This window comes from Natator depressus, chromosome 5, assembly GCF_965152275.1.
Source record: "Natator depressus isolate rNatDep1 chromosome 5, rNatDep2.hap1, whole genome shotgun sequence".
Classification (NCBI taxonomy): Eukaryota; Metazoa; Chordata; order Testudines; family Cheloniidae; genus Natator; species Natator depressus.
Genome location: NC_134238.1, coordinates 57,547,171 through 57,560,445, shown reverse-complemented (window position 1 = coordinate 57,560,445; position 13,275 = coordinate 57,547,171). Strand labels below are relative to the sequence as shown.

At 35.8% G+C, this 13,275-nt stretch overlaps 1 long non-coding RNA gene across 1 annotated transcript; it reads right to left on the bottom strand.

Moving 5' to 3' along the window:
- Window positions 1-1,802: 1,802 nt before the first annotated feature.
- On the bottom strand, window positions 1,803-11,063 carry LOC141988171 (uncharacterized). The gene is made up of 3 exons (XR_012639682.1): window positions 10,938-11,063; window positions 5,153-5,237; window positions 1,803-1,890 (listed from the first exon to the last, which is right to left on the bottom strand). It is a non-coding gene; the product is annotated as an uncharacterized LOC141988171 (long non-coding RNA).
- Window positions 11,064-13,275: the final 2,212 nt, after the last annotated feature.

The following is a 13,275-nucleotide window of genomic DNA, read 5'->3' as shown; positions in this document are numbered from 1 at the left end:
TCAATGTTGGTTTTGAGAAACGAAATTTTCCTTTTATTCCTTCGTGAAGGTGAAGTCAATATTAATATTTGGCTTTCTCATAGCAACTTCTACTATGTATTACACACTATATTACTATATTAGCATTTATACAGACCTTTAAGATCCAGCTCAATGCTGTTGAAACTCTACTTGAACAGTTGCCCTCTGCCAATTCATGTGCTATTTTTATATATTAATATATTATATTAGGTTGCTTGCTTAAATGATGGTAAGTTTAATTATGTTAATCCTAGGCTGTGCATTAACTGAATTGCTTCTTGACCCAGCAGAAACATGCTATACGTCAAGTAAATAATGTGGAAACAAAGCTTTTTCTTACAGGCTTAATGCTAAAACCTTCCTCCGAATCACGATTTCTTTAGATCATATTCCAGCTCTACCCTCCTCGTATAAGGCATAAGCGATAAGTACAGCTATGAAAAAAATTGTTCAGCAAGCTAAAAATCTGTTATATCCATGGGTTCAAAAGAACACGTAGAGTTTTTATTTTTTTCAGCATTGCAGAAGTTAACATAATTAGATCTCTCTAGAAGTTACATATTACACCTCTACACTACATTCTGTTCTTACTTACACCGATGTAAACTTGGGGTAACTCCAGTGACATCCATGGAATTATTTCAAATTTACACAGGTATGAACTAGACCAGAATCTGGCTTTTACATTTACCAAAATAATGTGTACTTGTGAAAATCTGAACTCAAATTCTCTGGCAACCTGTTCTGTTTTCTGTAGTTATCTGGTTCTGAATTTTGCAGCCAATGCTATAGCAACTTTGAGTAAATAAAAAGAAAAACAGAGGTTATTCAGAGAATGAAATACAAAAATAAATGATAGTCAGTAGAATACTAGCTGGGCCAAATTCTGCTCTGAGTTATCACAATGTAAGAACAGGATTCTGCTGTTCGTATTTATTTTACAATTAAATCAAATTTATTTTAGGCTGCCTTGAAATTTCCCAATTTTCAGAGTACCCACTTTTGTAATGAAAACGTACAACTGCATCGTAGGGGATATCAGCATGGACACTAAAGGTTTAACTGCTTAGTAAGTGTCATTTGGGGCTTTTCGCCATTCCTCTTAGTTTGGATTTCAGTACTGTGAAGGGACTTTTTCATTCCCTCTAGTGTAGGCAGGGTTGCATGTAACTCAATTTTTGGTGGGAGACTGGGTCAGAGAGAATATTTGAAATCAGGAGTTTGATTGGAACCAGAAGTTGAACTGCACAGGTGAAAAAGTAAATTCTGACCCCAAAACCAAGCTCAGCCCATTTAATATAGAAAAAAAAATTCTATTCACAAGTTTTCATTGTATCACCATACCTTCTTTATTCCTTCATCAGCAGTGAAACAATTAACACCACTCACATATCATTAGACTTCAGACAGCCTGACGCAATATGTTGGGGAAAGATGTGAACTACTCTATTTATCAAAACTGAGTGTTGACTCTGAAGTGTAATGGTGACTATTCATATGTTAATACTGTTACCTGTTTCCACTGCTGTTCAAATCTAGCAAAAATAAGGAGCAATATATGTATAATGAATACTTGTACAACCTACTCAGTGGTATCTCACTTTGGCATCACGAGTAATGGAGTTTAGACGATCACCAAAACACATTTTTTCCTTTGAATGCAAAGCTCCTCTCATTAGCAAGCCAACACCAATATTGCTCCGATACCTACCACTATATCTAGCAACAATTATTTCAGCTAAAATGATCAGATGTTAGAGAGTCAACAATACTCACATATAAAATGACATCAGCTGGCCTTGGAATTAGCACACTATTGAGATAAATGGAGACCTCTCCGAGCTATTGTTTCAGACTGTTTGCAAAACCCTGTAAAACAACAGTCAGTTTGGAAGATTTCCTTTGCAATCAAATAAATAATTCTATTTTTTTTTAATGAAAACTTTGATTCAGCCACACAACTCTGTAGTAGCTGGTGAATTCTAAGGCAAATTCCGTGGGTAGAAAATACGGTGCCCTGACAGGAACCTTGAAAAATGATTTTCTGAAGACCAATGGTGGTTTCATGCAAATGATAAGTTGATGAAGATTGTAACATATTTATCATTATTTTTAAAATCAATTGCATGTCTAGGACACCAGTTATATTTGCACGCTGAAGATGGATATTTTAGAGATAATGTAGTTTTTTATTTGCACAAGTACCTGTTTTTGTGCAAAATGTATGGTATGAATATACAACTACAGTACTTGCTTATACTCATGCATTTATATCTTGAAGATGCAACTCAGACACTTTTTAAATTTACAGCTTAATTCTATTTTCAGTTACACTGACGTAAATCCAGGACTGCCCTGCTGCTTTCAGAAGAGTGATGCTAGATTTACTTCTAAGTAAGAGTAGAAACTGGCTCCAAGCTTACAAATAATGTATCATGAAACCCATGTTAGCAACTTAGACTAAAAGGGAGAGTTTTGATTTTGAACAATTTGCATGTGCACCTTTTCAGTAAAACAAGATACTTATTCATGTGGCATGCTCGTCCTTTGGAACTTCACCCAAAATTCAATAGTTAAATATTATGGTCAGATAAGCCACTGGCCCTCACTTTTATATGTTAAGAAATAGGCAATATTTCAAATATATAATTTAATTTATTGTGGCTAGATCACTATTTCACAAACACTGCAATCACACATCTCTAATAAGGAATTATTTGGTTATGCATGGTAACATTTATCAACCACAGATTCAAACAGTCAGCTGGAGTTTCTGCTGTTATCAAGACTCTTAAGTCTTCCATAATTTTGTGCACTTGGCCAGATTTCATCCTATACAGTCAGAATATAAGGGAAAGAAACCATAAAATTGTTCATCTTCCTCAGATGGCTCAACCAAATTTGCTTATTTGAAATAACCCAGCCATCTCAGCTTGACCTCAGTTTAGAGGCCAAAGAAACACTAACACCATGCGAAAATGCACAGGACCAAATAACGCTGACCTCAGGACAAAAAAAGTTAGCATTGTAAAGCACACACTTTCACTCAGCCATTTAGCTGAACGAGAATTCATGTAATAATTTTTACATTGATTTCAAATACACTTTATTTGATACAAGTACAAAAAATAAAGTTATAGCATATGCAAAAAGAATTTTTTAAAAAGAAAAAATGGACCTTGATTTCATATACTTCCCTTAAATTAGAAAAATGCTGTATATATGAAACTAAGCTATTTTATACCAGGAGTCACCAGACTAGGAATTTCACAATAAGCATTATCTCACAGTTACAGCCTGTCAGTGAACTGTAATTTTAGTATTATTATAATAATAATGTAAAAAGACAAGAGATTATATTTATGTATCAACTATTAATTATTTAACTTTTAAAACTAGCATTCGATATTTATAATCTTAATATACTCACAAAATGTCCTTAATATTAAATGGGAAAATTATATGATTATTAAATATGGTATAACAGAAGCAGTGTTTCACTGGCTGTTTACAGTGGATCACTAGTGCCCCCTTCTGATATGAAGTGTGAAGAAATATTATCAGAGTTTTATACAGCTTACTTTACAGTATGTCCTTAAGCACAGCTATCTGTGGTCAGATTTGCATTATTTTCCTCTCACTTTTAATATTAAAAATACCTTTTTTAAAGGATAAATAAAATAACCAAATCCTCCGTCACCTGAGTCTGACCTCTGAATGGCCATGAACTATCAACACCAATGGGAATAATTTTGTCACAGTCAAAAAAGCAGACAGGGCGACAAAAAATGGGACAGAACAAATACATTGACTTCTCTGTCTGAATAGTGTTTTGTACTCTGAACCTTATGCAGTGTTTAAAAGCATGACATAGTTACTTATATTTAATTTCAAAGTAATGGTAAAATCATGGTAAAAACAAAAATAATTTTAAAAAGGAAATTGTTTAAAAAATATTTAGGAAGTCTGCTTTTGACAAAATCTGGCTAAAAAGTTTTTGTTGGAGGAAAATATTAACTGTGTATTATTTGATAGTATACAATGTTGTAGTTGTCAGATGTTTAGTATTTCTTCAACAGAGGAAATAATGTGTATAGACATCATAAAATTTAAAAAAATATTGAAACCTTATTCCTTTGTTGCTACAGTTATTGCTCCAGAATATTTAAATCACATGGCTACATTTAAAAGAAAGAAAAAATATTTAAATTGTGACAATTTACCAAGAATAGATTCAATGACAGTTGCATTGGAGAAAACTCAGAAGTAGTGGATTATTATAGTGGATACATCAGCAATAGAAATCATGTAATATTTAAAGGTTTTCTTATTGTTTAAAATAAAAAGAGGGATCTGCTAAATTTATTGAACATGACCACTTGCACTCCAGCCACATTACTCCTAGCTCTATACATCCTGATTAATTCCAAATTATCCCTGTTTTTGGAGAATTTTTGTTTCTGATAGACTGGCTCTCAGTAAGAATGAATTTTAAGAATGAATGTCTACCACTCTGTTTTGAAATTATTGTCCAGTACAGTATAATTGTTTTGCAATAATAATCACTGTTTCACTGAATGTTTCAACAATCTTATATATATATTCAAGTAAACATATTTCCTTGATTAACACTTAATGCACAACCCACCCAAACTCAAAGATGCTCCAAGATGCAGCAAATAATTGGACATTTAGGAATCACATCACAGCCAATAGGCAGAATTGTACAGTGGGGCCGTGGAGCACTAGCAGGTGGCGAGATGCCTCACTGAACTCCTGACACTGAAGAGTGTGTTAGGAGTGTATTCTACCTACCATAGATGTGCTGTAGGGTGGTGGGAGGATGAGGCTCTGTGTACACTCATAACACAGAACATGATTTTGCCCTGAACAATTTAGTTCCATAACTTGGTGACACTCTGCTGGCCAACATACAACAAACCAGATTCCGAGAAGAGTACCAGACAGGAGACTCATGTTTCAGTATGTGCTGGGCCTGCTTCTGATCTTATTATGCGGATTATGTGCCAGCGTAACTCCACTGACTTCAGAGTTATTCCTGACTTCCACTAGTGAGAGTGACAGACTTAGGCTTGTACTTTGCTTACAGTTTGACTCACAGCTTACTTACTTTCAGCGAAAATGTAGTCACTATGTCTTCCAACATGTTTAATTGTCATCTTTTGCTTGACCCATTTTCTGTCAAATCAGTGTGGCTGTAAAAAGTAATAGAAATGTGCATGTGAGAGGAAGAAAGGAAGATAGCTGAATTTTTTTTAATGTAGAATTTTATGCCACAATAAGGGCAGGGGCTTTCTATTATCACCTCATCTGCTTCAGGCACTCAAATCCTTCCTCATCTGCACAGCTGCAGTTTTTAGCAACACTATACCTGAGGTGGCATCTTTTACTTGCCACTATTTATCCAAACATTCAGGAGAAAGTTGGGCCTGCTGCGGAAAGCCAAATCCAAAAATCTCCCCTGAATCTGCATGACTGGAGAGCTCTTGCAAATAAGCACTACAATGGCTTCCCCTGTTCCTTTATTCCCTGAATTTGGTTCAGATTCCCCAACACCTTCCCCCCATACAGACCCCAAAGACTTAGACCTAGCAATTACCCAAGCCCTGGAGTAAATCCCTCCCAGTGGCCAACCTGACATACTGATAGGAAAATTTGTCATAGACAATTCCAAAGAGTAAGAACTTTGCTCCTGTCTCAGAACCAATGTCCAGCAGTGCTGCTGCGTGGCTCTTTCCCTTCTCCCCCCCACCATCTCTATTTTTGCACAGCTTGAAGGTCCCTTTTCTCTCCACATACTGAAACTTTCCGCAACTTCATGTGGGAGGGGAGGAGTGCTTCCCTACCCCCCCCCGCCCCTCCCATTACAGGGCTGGAACAATTTAGCAGCAGCCAGCTAGGGAGAAGTGTATTTGTAAGACAGAATTTTGACCAAAAGAACAGCTGGCTTGGTGAACAAGGAAAGGGGTGGTGTATGGGAAGGGGGCAGGAATGTGGGGGAAACAATTTGGGGGGCGGGGTTGGGAACCTAATGTGTTTTATGAGAAAAACCACCTTAGCAAGGTTCAAACTCACTTTCACCGAGTAATCCTAGCTGCCAGCTCTCTTCATCCCTGAACGTTGGCTGTGAACACTGGTCCTCTACAAGAGCTTAAAAGGATGTTCTGGGAATGCTGAAAGTACCTGAACATGCATCAGTTATAATGCTAATGTTTCAAGCTCAAATGCCACTCAGTGGCCTCTTTTAGTGACTGGCACTGTAATTCCAGGAGTTGGAGGTTATGAACAGAAATGCAGCCTGGTTGTCGGCTGACAACAGTTAATTTTCAGGCAGAGTGTTTTAGAGGAAATGGGTGCCCAAATCCCCTTGGCAGCTTTGAAAAAACCTCAACCTCAGTTCCTGCAGTCTGTCTCTGGTGTCGTCCTTCCAACTCCATTTCCTTTATGGCTAACCTCCAATGTTACAGTTCTTTCTTTGGCTGGGGTAGAGCAGCAGCAGCAATTTCATCTGAAGTTCACTGCGCCAAATGGCTACATCAGGAGCAGCAGAATTTATTGCAGTGATGCCTCCTTCATATCTATAAACTGAATCAGCAACTCAACAATGTTACAGTAGAATAGGAAGAACAGTCTAGTCAGCTCCGTGCTCATACCTGCAGTGCTGTGGTAGTGACTGACTGACAAACTACTATAATACTACAGCAAAGATAATGACTCTTACTGTTTTGAATGGAGAGAACTTTTTGGAGTACACTTTAACATGATTTAAAAAACAAAGCAGAATGCTAGATAAAATAGCTATACGGTGCATAAAGCAGTCTTTTGCTTGAAGAGTCTGTATAGATTATACATTATTTTGCAGTTAGAAATGTGCAGCTGACTGTTACTATCATGTACACATGTGTGTGTATATGCTTGTGTATGTCTGCTGTGTGTGAAGTCTAGAGAGATTGTTCCATGTTAATGAGAGCCAAGGAATTCCTCTAGCAACATCGTGCATAAGTGATAATCACATAATTTACAGCTGACCAGGGGCAGGTTTAACTTGCATGTCATTCTCAAAATTGCATGTTTTTTCCTTTTCTTTGCGAGAGAGAGAGAGAGAGAGAAGAATAGCTATAATTGTGCTCTTTTTTACAGGTTTCATTCCATTTTGTACGTTCACTACCCTTTTTAAAGAATGGATTTGCACCCTTCTGAAAAAATATAAGTGGAATGCATGTTATTTCCTTAATGGAAGAATACTTGATTTTGCAGAACTAAAATGATAATGCTTCTGAATGTCTCCCTCAAATGCATTACATGAAATTCTAGGATATGTAGCCTGAAAATTACAGCAGATCATGACACTAGAGTCCACATACTCCATTCAAGTAAAACTGCAGAGAAGGGAAAGTGTTAAGAACAGCTGCTCCCAGGCTGCTTTTATAATTATTTGTTGTGCAAGACAATACTCGCCCCACCATTGTAAATAAGGGGATGTTACAAGATAGCTGCCTCCGTCCTTTTCTGTGCCCCCTCCAACCAAGGTTTCACAGGTTTCCTATAATTTTTTTCCTACCACACAAAGTAGTAAATGGGTAAACATTTTAATACCAGCTATCTACTCAAAAAATCTCAGCCATTTAATATAGCAAGTAATTTAACACAGCAGTAATTAATGCTTTTTCTAAACCCAAAGCTTGTCATTGTGCAAGGTCTAGTTTGATTTGAATTCTGGATGAAGTTCTCATTTTGCTTTAATCTGTTCCTATCAAGCTGTATGGGAACTGCTTCAGAAATAGTTACCCTCCAGTAGGTCTAAGTCTAGGTGTAATCATAAGATGCAATATCACATATTTTATATTGTAAAGACTGTAGGAAACTATCAACATCTGGATAAAATGCCATGATCTGAGATTTTGGTTTAAATCAAAATCAATAACTCAAAGTATCATGATATCAGCACAGACAAGTATAGTGAACCAGTATTCAGTATTGGCTTCAAGGAAAGGACCAGTGTTCTACTAACCCAAAAACTGAATGACCACAATCTTCCCTTTTCTATTCCTCTCCCCATCCCAACCAAAAGGATCCCATATAAATTCACTAAACAAAGAAAATGAGGGAAACTGCTTTGTTGTGGTATACGTATATGGCCACCACATAATTAACAGAGGGTTGAATCCTTCGTGCATCTCCAGAACAGCAACAGTATGATTAAAAAAAAAACTGAAATCCCCCAACATCTGGATTCTTCTTCCCTGTATTCTGTCCCAGACCATTACTTTTATGAATTACCAGAAGCAGAAAAGAAGCCCTTTGCAAGGGTTATAAGTGTAAGAACCATTTTAAAATAATATGATTACATCTCAATTTTAGTTAAAACTGATAAAGATGCAAAAACTTGCCTGGTGACATTATATTTGAAATAATAAATCACTCTTCAGGAATGATATTTCTCTAACTCAAATAACAAACTACATCTTTAAATTTGTACATTCTATTAGTTACTCCTGTTATTTCTTTTATTACTAAATTAATCTTGGGAGGTGCCCTGTAAGCATTTCTATCCTGATGTGGGGTGGAAAAAGAAGCTTGCATGCTCTGATAGTGACTGCTCCTTGAAAACAATAATTAGCTGGTGAAAAGCACACCAGACAGTGTCAAAAGCCACAAAATCCCAGTCTCCAGTTTGATCAGCTCGTTGATAGGATATGCAAATACCTGTTCAGAAACAGAGAAGCAGCAGCGATATGGATCTACATGTTTGTACGGTCAGTTTAAATGCAAGAAAAATAAGATGATCATCAAATTAAAAAACGTGACTCCTCGCTCCACAAATCTCTCAGTCATTAGCACTTTGGGGAAGTGAGCTATTGTTCTAAACAATGGCTTAACAAGGCTGTATCATGTGATTTTGAGTAGAAAAAAGAAAAAAATACAGGCTAAAATTAAAACACCAATTTAAAAAAAAAATCTCCCCAACATCTCTTGACCTTGTGATGTATAAAAATTAGGGTTAGAAACTATGCCATCAATTTTTTTTTTTAATTCCTGCTGCCGACATGGCTTTAAGAAAATCCAAATACCACGATAATAATTATTTCTTATTAGTTACAGACAGTATATTCTGAACTTTAAAAGAAATATACAGTCCCTGCTGCTATGATCTTATATCTAAATTAGAAATAGCCAGTGCAGATCAGACATATAAAAAACAGGATGTAGGTCAAACTTCAGGTGTTGTTTGACTTTTTTTTTAAAAAAAAGTCTGTTTTCTATACTTAGTGAGTTATCACTGAAAGGTTCCCTAGAAGGTATGTGTTTTGTGGAGAGACCTGATCAAGACTGTAAGGTCTTTGTGGCAGGGACCACCTTTTTGTCCTGGGTTTGTATAGCACCAGCACAATGGAGTCTTTGTCCATGTGAGGGCTACTAGGTGCTACCACAATACAAATAATAACTGAATGAGAGGGTTATTTGGTGACTAAGAATAGGGTGGGAGCTGCACACATTGGAAGAATCATAGAAAATAGTTCTCCAATAATTTAGTTGTGTCTCTACAAACAGAAGCATAAAAAGGCTAATGGGTAAGTTGGCTTTTCTGATTATCCAGCCGCCTTCAACTTCATGGCAGCCACCATCTTGAATACTGTACTTCTGTGGTTTCAATGAGAAACAAAAAAAGTTATGCTAGTCTAAGGTCACTTCCTTGTAGAAATAAAGCAGCATCTAGATTCAATTTTTTATATAAATCATCCTGAAATTTCTACATAGGCATGAATGCACCAGTGAAAATACAAAAACTAACCCAAATATTCTCCCAAATCTTGGAACAAATGTGTTGTGTCTTCTTGCTTTTGACACAACAAACATAATATCCAGGAACCACACACACGGTGGGGAGGCCAAACAACAGCATTTACTGAATATACACAACATGCAAGGACTAGATATGTACACAGACTCCTGCTTTGCTTGAGTTCTGGAAGTTTCTAAAACATAGAGCACAGTGAGCAGCAGTAGAGGACTCTCAAAGTATTTAAAGGGATCTACCCTATTTATAAACTACTGAATACAAATCAAACACTATGAGGTTCAAAAGCCTCTGCGTTTTCTGTTTCTAGTTAGAAACGTGCCAAAATATGACAAGAAAAGTTGTTCTTGTGGTATTTCCAGCCCAACTGGAAGCAGAAATTCATACAGAAAAGCTTGAGAGTCTGTAGAATGAAGAAGTTCGGAGAAAGTTTGATTAATCAGTCAACTTCTAGAGCCTTTTTTGACGTAAGCCAAGCTTTAAAATGTTTCAAGGTGCACCCATTGCTACTTTCTACCATAAGGGTGGTTTCCAAAAATTCTTTAGTCTACATAACTATTCCGGAGTATGATTCATCTGCATATTTTCTCATCACAATTTTAAAATATAATCCAATTATTGTATTTGTAAATACAGTGTTATAGATGGCAGCAGAATCCACCTAAAAATAGGTGGTGACCAACAGAAAGCTATATCCATTTCACATTTCTTCTCAAAAATAGGATAATAAGCCCAATCCTTCATCCAAAGTCAATGGGAGTTTTGCCAATGAATACACTGATTAAATTAAAAGAGTTTTTGAAAAATACTTCTGCAATAATTGGCTTAAAGGTGAGATCTAGTTTCTGCAGCCAGTATCTAAGAACAAGGCCTATGAACAATTACATGTGAACATCAATTTTTCATTCTTTTAAAAAATACTATTAATTCTGAAGTAGAATATTTCAGTTACAGCACTTTATGTCCTCCAACTCAAGAACATTAAGCAAAACAGAAAAGTTACCTGGTTAAGTTACAGAAACTCTGGGAATGCATCAAATCTAACTCCAGATTGTAATTACTTCTAGCTAATTGGAGAAGAAAATTTTAAACTTACATTGAGAACATACAGTTATAATATTCCAAAAATGTCTCTTGGTTTTTAAATGTGGCATATTATTCAGCCTGGGTCCTTTGATGTGTATTTTTCCCCTCAATCCATGCTCCAACAATTCTGTCATACAGAGAACTGAAAATTAAGTTATTCTCACCAGCAATACTCCCCCACAAAGAATCTATCAACCCATAGATATAAACCTCAGAACAATTCCTACCAGGCTTCTCATGCAAATACTGCAGAAAAACTTACAAGAGCACTTTAAGATATTGAGAACCCTTCAATACAACCCAGTATAATAACTTTTACTTGCTAATTTCTATGGGTCAGTTGCAAAGGAATAGACCTGTCAATCTTTTTCAGATGTAGCAGAATTTGTCTGTCTACAAACAGGGATACTTTGTTGTTGCCATAGAGACTAATCCTCCACTTTCCTTCTGTTGACACAGCTAGTCACAGTCTAAACTACCTGATCACACTTTTAATAGGCAGCTGACTGGAGTACCATAAAATGCCCAAATCAAGTTTGCAACATTTGACGCATCTACTGTTGCTAAAAAAAAAAAAAAAAAAAAAAAAGCTTGTGTTCAAATAGTTCTACTGTACTTGTTCTCTTATAAAAGTAGAATGTACAGAAATACCAACTATTTAATAGTTACTTTGCTCGAGTTCCAAGATAATTATATTATTCTAACGAATGACTATAACGAGAGAAAATGTTATTTTAAACTTTTTTTGTACTATGGGTATGAATTTCTCCTAAGCACTAATGGATTAAACATATAAAATATTACCACAACCACCTGGAAAATTTTCTCTGCTTTTCACAGAATACAGTAATGTAAATTATGTCATTTTCTAATTTTCTACTTTTAAAGCCTAGCGAGAAACTGAATCTGGAGGCAAATCATCCTCTGTAATGTACTGATGTTCTGAGCAATGTAATTATTGACTGGGTGACTCAGAACTTTCTGATGTTTGCTTCGAATAAACATCCTAAAGCTCCAAGCTTATCCAAAGCCTATTCAAACTGCTTTGGTTTAGAAATCATCTTGGATACTCCACAGCAGCCTTTAAAAAAAAGAAAGGTTTCAAATACTTTGTTGGTTTGGTCAGGTTACATTCATCCTGAGAATAGCTTTACTAACAATTCTACTTTTACTTGCAATTCTATTCCTTTGATAAAAAAAGAAAAAGGGAAAAAGATATGGAATACCACCACCAAAGTTAAACCAACATTTTGTTTTTCAGACCTCAAAGAGAGTCTGACTAGGAGTTTTAATGATAAATCCAGTTTCTTATTTTATCCAAATTGCTCTTCATATCACACATAGTAATTCTGCTCTTGCCCTTCTTGTATTCCATCTCTGACTTTTGCTTCACTCTAAAGTACTAATGCTCTTGCCATTTCCTGCTTATAGAAAACGAAAACTCTATTGGTAATTTCCACTAGCTATTGTGCTCTCCTTTTACATATAATATGAAAAGTTTGTTGTGACTCCTTCAATTAAGAAGAAAATTTGATGACTATCATTAATTACGTCAGTGGAAATCATAAATCATCACTGAGCGCTGCAATTAATTATTTTTAAGTCATGTGAAGAAAACTGACAGGCACAAGATAAATCTACAGACCTTTCAGATCACAGTGAAATGGGAGAGAAAAATGGAGAAAAAGAAAAGATGCAACACAATCAGAAGCAGTTTATGAACAAAATTCACTTTTTTTTCTGTTTTAGCAGTGTTAATAGGAGTACTATAGCTGCACAGTATTTATTAAAGGTCTGAGGTTTTTCCACTATAAAGCCTGGTTTTGAGGGGATTACAGCTCCGGCATTTTTATTTGCATCATGCTGAAACTAATTGGAACATAGCTTCTCAGCCTACATGATTTTTTTTCCAGACCAGCCCCTAAAACAAGTTAAGCATGTGTTTAGTTCAAAAGGACAAAAATGTCACTTTTTAGGGGTTAGTTGTCAGTGCAATATATGGTTGCTAACAAAACAGTGTTTTAAACAATAATGGAATTATTTCACTTGGAAAAGTGGCTACTGTGAAAGCACCATAGCAACTTTCGAGAATTATTTTTCACTGTGTGTCATTCAAATATTGCAAATTGAGTTCATTCTGGTATGTCGTTGCTCTAATATTGGGGCCTTAGATCTTGTATGAATGCATGGAGCAGTCAAGTCAATAGCACATACTGTATTCTTCCACTGAAAATTCTGATAAATAGTATAGGAATATAGGACACCATGTCCATGTTTTGAATGTCATGTGTTATTTTTATTTTCACAAATAAAAATATATGGCTACTTCTTTTACACAAAACATACAC